A 10,881-nucleotide genomic window follows, 5' to 3' on the forward strand; every position below is an offset into this window, starting at 1 on the left:
AAACAAGTGAATCCTTTTCTGGGTGACTCTTTTCTTCCTCTCCCAACTTTTCCACCTCATTTCACTCTTTTTTAAGGTCAACATGGAATGTTGTCTTCCCATTGTTGATGGTTTATTCTTTCCATACTGTTTCATTCACCTCTCTTCATCACCCCCTCTTTTTAATGCCTTTGTTTTTTGTCCTTCTTCCTCTGACTCATTATACATACATTAATTCATGTATTTATTGCAGAATATATCTCATTCTTCATTTTTCCAAAAACCTTTCCCATTCTTGTTAAAACCTTTTATTCTCATTCTTTAAGAAAGTTTCCCTCCTCTTCTTCACTGATTAAGTCAAAGCCTCCTTTTCCTTCAATAAACATTTTCTTCGATTTTCCACCTGCATCCCAAGACTTCTCACTTCTTCCCCGAGAGTCAAAGTTTTCCTCATCCATCACTCTTCCATTCCCACTTTTCTTTTTCTAAACTTTTCATCACCTCCACCCTCCTTCCAACCCTTTCCCACAGGTTGCGATCATTTGCTATTCATCTGATCATGCTGGATCTCAATAGAAGTGCACTCTTCACTCTGGCCACTTTTTTTCCGACGAAGGAGATCAGTCACTATCGAAGGAGCTTTACTTTCCTTTGTTCACTGCATATGCGTCTCAGAGAGAATGAGGTAGTTTGAGATCATGTTAAAAAAAAAGTGTAGTGCAGTCAAAACAACTAGCTTTGTTTGATGGTGTGACACAGAGACTCAAACAAAAGAGGGGGAGTAGGCCTAGAGGAGGGATGGGGGTGTCTGCGGTGAAAAGAGGGGGATGCACATGGTGATGAATGCCCAAGGGCCTTGGGGGTAATGATCGTGGTGGGGGTCGTGGGCATTCTTCCACACAAAAACAGCATAAAGGAAGAGAACGAGGCTGGGCAACAGGAGGTGTTTTGTGCTTGGGTGTGCATGTGTATTTATATTTATACATATATGTGTGTGTTCTTGTAACACTACTTGGCTGCTTATGTGCATCTGTGCATTTGAAAGCAGCAGCAATGGCAGATTTTGGATTTTTTACTAAATGTTTAGCAGAATAGAAAATGTGTGCAGTGAATTGTGAAAAGTGGGTCACAAGGACAACTTGGCAGCTTTGATTTAAATAATATAAAATATTACAGATCCAGCATGTAACAAAGACCTATCCTCAACCAAAATACTCTTCATCTCCCTCTCTCCTTCCACCTCCTGCAATGACCCACAGAAGCTTCAGTGTACTCATGACCACAACAATAATGCATCCACACTGCTGACCTTTCTGTTCATTTCAGCTTTCATCTGATTTTCTGGGCGACTGCTTTATCTATTCCACTGTGTGATGCCACTGACAGCAATGCTGGACAGAGAAGAAATAACAAAAGTTGCCCTATCTGGTATGAAAATTCATTTCTGGTGCATTTCAGAACAATCTTTCACCAAAACGAGATATCTCCCAAGTCTAATAAACTGGTTTATTTGCCTTTTCACCAGTGTTTTCTTCATCTCATTCAGCTGTTTGCATTAATGTTGTCAGTTGGCAGGCTGAATTATTGGTCCAAAATTCATCATTTTTATAAACTAATGATTTTGGAAGATGCAATAAAGGAGAACTAAGGTGTGCAAAGCAAGATTTCCACGCTAACAGTCTAAGCATGCTGGTGTTTCATGGGTATCATGCCCATAGTTTAGCAGGATAACATATCAGATATGGCCTATGGTGAATATGTAGCATTAGAGTTAGAATGAATCCTAATCAGGACCAAATCTCAAAGTAGAAAAACTAAAGAGTTACATTTCACAGATTTTTGTTTTCTCCACATTGTGAAGAGGTAACCTTAAGTTACCAACAATGAAGAGATTCACATTTTGGCAGATGTAGGTCAAGTAATTAATTAATAGAAAGGTAAGTAATAGTATGAAACAAAAAGGATTAGGTGTTATGCTGCTCTGATGAGTACTGCTTCATTTTCCTTATTTGTTTAATTTTTCTTATTGAGGAAACTGGAGCACAGCACTGTTGTCCTCGGGATTCCCATATACTTGTTTGCCATTCACCTAGGGACCATTTTTGACCCGAGGACAACACAAGGGTTACAATAGAACAAATTCCACAGAAGGCCCTACAGCAAGAAACCAGAGTTTGGTGACTATTTCATGGTTTGCCGTGACTTTCAGCTGGCTGTTGGGCACCAGATCTCGTGGAAATCTTTCCAAGAGTTGTTTTGATAATTGAATCAAAACAGCAAATGATCGACCTCATGATAGCACTTGAGGAACAAAAAGTCAATAAGATAAAAGGATTCTTATTCTGGGCACTCAAAATGTCCTCAATGTATTGTATGCATCATTTAAATCGGTGTGTAGAAACAGCACTGAGATAAAGTCGCACAAGTAAACATGGCAATTTCATAAAGCGTAATGTCATAAATCTGCTGTGAAAGGAGAATGTTCATTAAATTAGGATTAAAAATATAATTTAATATTTTTAAATTAAAAATCTTAAATGGTGGTGACTCAAATTTCCTGTTTGCATCAGTCGGAAACCCAGCTATTCATGAAAGTTTAATTGATCGCTAAAATTGTTGTTGAATTTCTAGTCAACAGGCTACTTGTTTACATAATTAAAAGTCTTCAAATGTACAAGAACTGGTATCACAGAAACTCCAACACAGTTTCTTTGGCAGCTGCAAACAAAATGTGTATCGATAGTAAGGTCTGATGTCTTCTGTTACAACGGGATAACCTTCATGTTCACTGTAAACAAGCACACAGATTAGGAACTACACATGAACATCAGCCTAATTCTGTCTGGACGTGTGGCATTTCCCACTGTTTTAGGGTCAATGCTTTCTACTATCGTGTACGTATCAGGGTCACGTGCTGTTGTTATGACAGTCCGGGCGCTTCTGTGTTATTAAACAGGAAACGGTGCTCATCAACACACAGATTAGGCCCATTTAATCTCTCGGTCAACCCCTGAAACAAAAGAAGCCTCCACCCCACCCCCATCCCCCCCGGCTCAGCACCTCTGATGGAATAATAAATGATATGGCATCCTGAGCATTACATTCTTCATCACCTACTCTTGTTTTCCTCCATCCTCCACTTGCTCTGTTGTCACAGTGCAAGCAGAATAATGAAAATCATTTCTAATAAAGTTGAACAACCAACGAGTTTCACATTTCCCTGCTGCAGTGTCATTTCCTTATCTAGAAGTTCCAGCCAAGAACAACATCCTCAAAATTTTGAAATAAAAGAGGAAAATATACACTTTTGGATGACTGGCTGGTGCATTATTCTGGCCCATAATAATAAAGACAGAAATCATTTTAGGACATGTATGAAAATAACTGTGCTGGGGCTTTGTGAGGGGACACGTACCCTGCCAGTTTAAGTCAGCATCTGCACAAGGTAGATGTAGTTGTGACCCATAAAGCAAATTGCTCACTGGTGGTGTTCCAAACAACTGGAGCTTCCTGAAACAAACGCCACAGCAGTCTTGTAAGTAATTGCAGACCTGGGGTTATTGTATGACCTATATCTCCATACACGCAGCGTAAATTATATCCAGTCTCATTAGGTTACTTTGACAAAGGGTGACGAGAGCAGAATCTGGTTTTGAAACCAGGAGAATGCTGCTTGGCATACATGTGAAAATAAGATGCTGTTTCCTGACTTATTGTTACAGATTTTGTAAGTCAGTCTTTTTAGAGTTGATGCTCATTCATTTTCTTGCCTATATCCTAAAAAAAACATTTGTGGTCCAAAAAGATGAGGAATAATTACTGTGTTTGATATACTTACAGATTTCATTTGCATGAGTTTCACACATTAAAAACATAAATGCTACAGTGTGACTGTTTTTATTACACATTAAAACACAAACAAATAGTGTACATATTTCAGGAGGGTTTAGGGAACAGTGTTTGAACAATCTGACAGCAGCGGGAGGAAAAGACGTGCAGCGTTGCTCCTTTGAACTCTGTATGTGGAGCATCCGGTCACTGAAGGAGCTGTCCAGTGCTGTCAGAGTTTCATGCAGGGGGAGGGAGGCTTTCTTCCTCAGTGAAGACAGAGAGAGAGCTCTTCTCTCTCCCCACACCTCCGTTATATCCATTGAGCATCCCAAGATAGAATGTGCTGCACCAACAGACCACCGCAAAAGACCCTCAGCCAGATAGATACATTTTAAAAAGGCTTATGTAATAAAGTCCCAAATTTACCACGTATTAAAGTATTGTTATGATTACACAGTACTTGAAACCTAACAATAATTTGTTGTGTGCTGTATCTTTTGATACTTTATTTTTAGCAGAACAGCGTGGTTCAAAAAACAAACAGAGCATTTCAAACATTTCCCGTTTGTTTCCTGTTTGTAGACTACAGCAGCAATGTCTATCTCCAGATGGAGGCTCTCACCCATCTTCACATTTTCATTCACTTATTCTTCGTATAAATATCTTGAAATCATTCCTGTCAAAAAAACTTGGATCATCTCTCCCCATGTGGGATAAATTTTACTCCTTCTAATTCCAACCTGACATTTAGTATTGCCACTTCTCACGAATGTTTATTGTTTTGTTGCCTTTTGGAGCATTTTCATAGGATTATCTGATAAATATTGCTGTGAGGAAAAAACATCCAAGAAGTTTGTGCTGCAGTTTTGGTGAATGAAAATGTGTTTTATAAGCACGTAGCACTCATTAGAGGCCGTCTGTGTGATGTAGCTGCATAGTTTATGGACACAACTAACCTATGTTAGCAATTTTGGCACTTTGACATGACCCTGACTCATTTGAAATGAGTCAGGTCATGTCAAAGTGCTAAAATGGTCAAATGAGTCATATGACCATTTTTCAGATGTGGGTTAGGGGTTCAGATTGCCCTCACTTGGGTAAGGGGTCACACAAAGGTGATTAGCAACTCGATAGCTCAACCCAAGGTTTACCAGTCTAGCTACAAAAAACATGTAGTGTTCGCAGCATCTTTAAAAGTCATCTTTGCACAGAGGTCTGAGGCATCTTCCAGGAATGGTGGCACTGTTTTCCTGTGAACTGACTGTCAGTAAGCGGCTATTTCATATCTGTTGATCTCAAACATGGCCTGCTTCGGAGCACGTTAGATCAGCTCAGCTGAACAAGTTACCATGGTGATGGAATTCCCTTCATCATACCGACAACTCAGAGTTAACCCTGAAGTTATCCAGATAAGCTCAAATCCAGCTTCATAGTACAAGCTTCAGGTGCAGTATTGAGTGGATTTGCTTCACAGGGAGAGAATACAACAGGTTTCTTCTACAGGAAATCCACCTGATTCATGTCCAACATGCTCTAAACACCTGACAAAACTAAATCTATCTCAGTGAAAAGATGTTACATTTGTGGTGAACACAGGAACTTGGAAGCTCTGCGGAAATTAAAATTTAATGTACATCACTTCTGTCCTTGTCATGATCATTCAACAGATGTTTCATTTGTAGCCACATACACTCATTCATTTCAGTTAAATTTGAATTATGTACTGCAAATTAATAAAAAATAAACACTAATCTCACTTACCTTAAAAAACTTTATAGAGAAGCCAACAATCTCCTGTAAGGAAATACTTGACACCTGGGCATAAATATCAACCGATTTATCAGGAAAAAACCTCCAGCAGAACCAGGCTCAGTGAGAACAGCCATGTGCTCTGACTAAAGGTTAGGAAAAAGCGAGGATAGAGAAAAGAATGTAGAGAGATGGCAAACAGCATAACAAATACTTGGCAGGTTGGTGGGACCAGTCACCACAGATCGAGTAGTTCCAGAGTGAGAGAGACACGCTTGCCAGAAAGTACAGAGAGGTGGCAGAGAAGAAAAAGAACCAACCAAATCTAAGCTAGATTTAAATAATTTGTTTTCATTAGTTAATAAGACCCACTAAGAACTATAACACAATTAGGTAGAAATGATAAGAAAATCCATGCGGCTGTTTGTTTGAGTCACGAGAGGACTGGGGCCCATTCCATGACAGTGGCATGCCAGTTGTATGTAATATAAATTCATTTAAACTGTTAACTTAGACAAAAGCCAATCAAAATCTAATGTGCAATTTAAACTCTTATTGAGTTTAGAGTAAAAAATCCCCCTTTCTGTGATTGTTGGGTTTTCTCTGTATGTATTATTGTAGGGTCTACCTTACAATGTAAAGCGACTGTTGAGGCAACTGTTGTTGTGATTTGGTGCTATATAAATAAACTTGAATTGAACTGAATTGTAAAATCCAATGAGGTCAGTGTTGGAAGAAGAAATGCTGTGGATCACAGGAAGTTCCACAGCAGGCCAGAAGTTACAGAAGCTTAACTAAGGGAGGCTTAAGGGTCACCTGATCTAGCCCTAGCTAAACTCTGACATCTGAAGGCTTTGTCTCCCATTCTACTTTTGGAAACTCTAGGAAAAAAATAAGATTGCAATCTGAGAGCAAAGTGTTCAATTGATAAGATAGGTGCTAATATGACATCTAATATAATACTATGAGGTCTTAACAATATGATGGGACATGGTTATACAATGTTTTGTGGTGAGTAGAAGGATTTTAAGTTGAAATTTAGATTTTAGAGGAAGCCAATAAAGACAAGTCAAAATATGGGAGAAATATTATCTCCCCCTTCCCTGTCAGTGCTCTCGCTGCAGTGTTTTGGACAAACTGAAAGCTTTTAAGGGAACTTACAGAACAACCCAATAATAATGAATTATAAATGATTCCAAGAGTCCCCACAGTGCTGCTAGGGACGAGGGTAATGCCATCCAAGTCAGTATCTGGTTAGACACATTGTTTCTTCAAGGGCCAAGTACGAAAATTTCAGTTTTGTTTGAATTTAGAAGTAGGAAACTACAGGTCACCCAGGCCTGTATGTCTTTTAAACATGCCTGTAGTTTAACTGCTCTTTATCATCTGGCTTCACAGATAAATATACCTCTTTAAATAGCAATAAAAATTTAGGTTTTGCGTTTTTTTATAACGTTACTTAAGGGACGGATGTATGGAGCAAAGGTTATTGGTCTCAAAACAGGGCCCCATGAAACTCAATGACACTGCTGAATCTCTGTTTGCCCTTCTGTAAACGTCACTGTACACCACTCTCATGTCTGTAAACATCAGCTTTCATTCTTCTGTCCGTCTGTCACAAATTACCCCGACACTCATCTTCACCCACGTCACCCTGCCTTCACTCTCTTCTTTCCTCCGTTAAACACTGTCTGTTGTTTTGGATGGTTGACCCAAGGTATGGAAACTCGTCCACCTTCAATACCTCAATTCTTTGCATCGTCTTTGCTACATATATTACCTCTCCAGACTCTTGTCCACCTGCTCCCTGCTCTCACTTATGTTGTTGCAAACAACATAGTCCACAGAGACTCCTGTCTGGCCTTATTTGTTAACCTGTCCATCACCAAATAAGAAGGGCCTAAGAGCTGACACCTGATGATCTCATGGCCACCTTGAACCCATCAGTCACCCCTACCGCAAACTTGCAGTACCGCAGTTCCTCTCTTGACAGTTTATTATAGGCTTTCTCTAGAAGACACAGTGATGCTTCTTCTGACCTTGTCTATACTTCCCCAGTATCACTCTCAAAGCAAACATTGACTCTGTCTCTGCATGAAACCATACTGCTACTTACTGACCATCACGTCTCCTCTTAACCTAGCTCCCGTAACTCTTCCCCATATCTTCAAGGTATGCCTCCTCAGATGTATCCCTCTGTGGTTACTGCACCCCTGCACATCACTGTCCTCTCTCCTACACATCTTCATACCTCCACAGGCAAGTTATTTAGGCCAGCCACCTTCCAATTGACTAACTTTCCCTCATTTTCTTCATTCATCAGCGCCTCAAAGCACTCCATCCATCTTCTCAGCACGCTCACTTTACTTGTTAGTACACTGACATTTCTGTCCTTAATAACCCTAACCTGCTGCAGGTCTATTTCAATCATTAGAATGACTGTAGCAATAAAAATTAATGCAGAGTTAACTGAATCATTAATTTAACCAGAATAAATCCTCATCTGTATATCGTGGTTTAAATCATGACTCAAGTCATCACTATCACGTCATGCTTTCAAACAACATTGCAGTTTTCAGTCCACATCACTGACTACATGTGTGTAAAAGTCAGATAAAGGACTATAGTGAAACAATGGCTTTGGGGGAGGAGACAAAAGATGAGAAAGAGAGGAAGGGAAGGGTGCAGTCTTTGTATCACTCCTTCACTCCACCAGCTCCTGTAGTGCTGTGAACAGCTGGCCTACTTTACCCTTCTCCATTTTTTATGATACTCACAGACACTTATTGGCACATACACAGTGCACACACAGGCACAACATTTATGCCCTTTTAAACATGCAGATACAGCAGTCAAATGTCAGCTGTGAAAACAGCATGACCAAATTATTAATAGACAATTATGTGGTTTGCATTATCAATATATTTAGACAGTGTACACTAGACTAGGTAGCTGGGGATCGGTCCGCCAAGGCCTCCGGTCCTGGCTGCCGCCTGGCACACAATGCACTCAACTCCTATGGCGCCTCCTGCGGGTGATGGGCCTGCAGGAAGATGTGCCCATGTCCCTTTTTCAGGCTGTGCCTGGCCGGGCCTCATGGACTAAGGCCCGGCCCTCAGGCACCCTCCCCAGGCCTAGTTCCAGGGCAGGGCTCCGGTAACCCTATCCCAAGCAGGGTGAACTGTTCCCTTGATGTTCTACTCACAGGGGTCTTCTGAATTGCTCTTTGTCTGGTCCCTCAGCCAGGACCAATTTGCCATGGGAGACCCTACCAAGGGGCAAAAGCCCCCAGACAACATAGCCCGTTGGATCCCTGGGACACACAAACCCCTCCACTGCAATACGGTAGCAATTCAGTGATTTGATGATCAATTTTGTAATCGTATCACCAGACCTGCACCTCCATTGCCAAAGCCGCTTCACTGAGCTGCGATCGCAAGGTGATGAAGGGAGCCACCAGGCTAAAGGAGGAGTCTTATCGGGCTTGGTTAGCCTGTGTTGTCTTGGTCGACACGTCTCTACAATGTTGCGTGGAGATCAGGGGCGGTACCTCTGGATTGGCAGACTGGGGTGGTGGTTCCCATTTTTATTAAGAAGGGGGACCGGAGGGTGTGTTCCAGCTATAACACTCCACAGCCTCCCTGGGAAAGTCTATGCCAGGGTGCTGGAGAAGAGGGTCCGTCCATTAGTCGAACCTCGGATACAGGAAGAACAATGTGGTTTTCATCCTGGTCGTGGAACACTGGACCAGCTCTTTATCCTTCTATACCTGAGGGTGCATGGGAGTTTGCCAAACCAGTCTACATGTGTTTTGTGGACTTGGAGAAGGCATTCGACCGTGTCTCTCAGCGTGTGCTGCAGCAGGTGCTTCGGGAGTATGGGGTGTGTGGCCCGATCCTTATACAACCGTAATAAGGCCTTGGTCCGCATAGCTGGCAACAGGAGTGTTTCAGGTTAGGTTATTGTTGACTACTACTGACTATTGTTGAAGAGTTCCCTTAAATTTTGAGTCAACATCTAAACAGTTTCACTAGCTGCCATATGAAAAATGCTAATCCTACTGCTAGTAGTGACCACAGATTTGTAGTGGCCTAAAATTAACTGCAAAACACTTGCAGGTAGCATAGGATTTTAATTTATCTATATACCTGTGCAGCTGGTTGGAGGCTATTGGAGAAAGGCATTTAAAGTCATCACAGAGCGGTGCCAGTGGCCTCACATGGTGACCTGCCAGGCAAACTGCTTGTTGCCACAGGCAGTGTAACAACTGAGCCTTTGCTATGGCAACAGTCTCCTCCAACAAAAGGGCAAAGACCTGTGGCGCTTTCAGCTGGTGCAGGATTTAGAGAGTGTACAAACGGATACACATGGCTCGATGCACTCAGTTTTCAGCAGTGATGAATACACACAAAACTGTTGAAACACAGCAAATATTTTTTTTATTACTTTTTTATGTTACTGCATGGTTTGGATTACTTGCTATGAGAAAGTTGTGACCTTAAGTCTGACCTTAATTTCAACACCAAACTCTTTTTTGGCCAACTGTGATTATTTCTGAAGCCCTAAAATACTTGGTATCCAAGACATGGTGAGTCATGAGTTTGTGAACTCAGCTGAAAATGTGCTAAACATGGATAGCACTAATAAGAAACTGTAGCAACCAAGAACGACAACTTATTAGTGGCACTACACTGCAGCATATGAATAAGGAAAAGACCTCATGCACTGCAGCTTACTGCACTTAACAAGTAGACATCCCCCCCAGCATATCATCTGAGTGTCCACATGAATTTATGCAACAATGTAGTTAAGAAATATGGACAAAGCAACAGGAAAAAAAAAAACACTGCAGTGCATTGAAGCGTTCCTGTTCCTGAATAACGAGTCTGTTTTGAAAATAAAGGAATAGAAAGTGTAGATACTTGTGTCAAAATTTTGGGAGTAAAAGTAAAAAGTAAATACTCAAGTAAAAATACCTGAAAATTCTACTTAAGCCCAATTACAAAGTATTTTTACTTGTATTTGTTACTTTGTACTTCGTCTCTAACTTTGTCTTACTCATTTCATATTTAAACTACTGCAGTCTTCTACATTTGACTTATGAGAAAGACTTTTGTCAGATAACTGCATCTGTGTGTGTAATTTATACTCATGTCTGGCAAATACCTAAATAAGACCGCTTTGTGTGTAATTGGATCTTTAAAACACGTGTGTAAGCATGTAAGGATGTGTTAAGGAAGGTGATGCTTCTCATTGTTGAGGCCAATTAAAGGAGAACCAAATCATGTCTTGTTTCAAGCATCTACTCACTCAAGTCTGACA

This window comes from Rhamphochromis longiceps, linkage group LG11, assembly GCF_057381845.1.
Source record: "Rhamphochromis longiceps isolate RC_006_pf linkage group LG11, R_longiceps_female_GT1.1, whole genome shotgun sequence".
In the NCBI taxonomy this organism is placed as follows: domain Eukaryota; kingdom Metazoa; phylum Chordata; class Actinopteri; order Cichliformes; family Cichlidae; genus Rhamphochromis; species Rhamphochromis longiceps.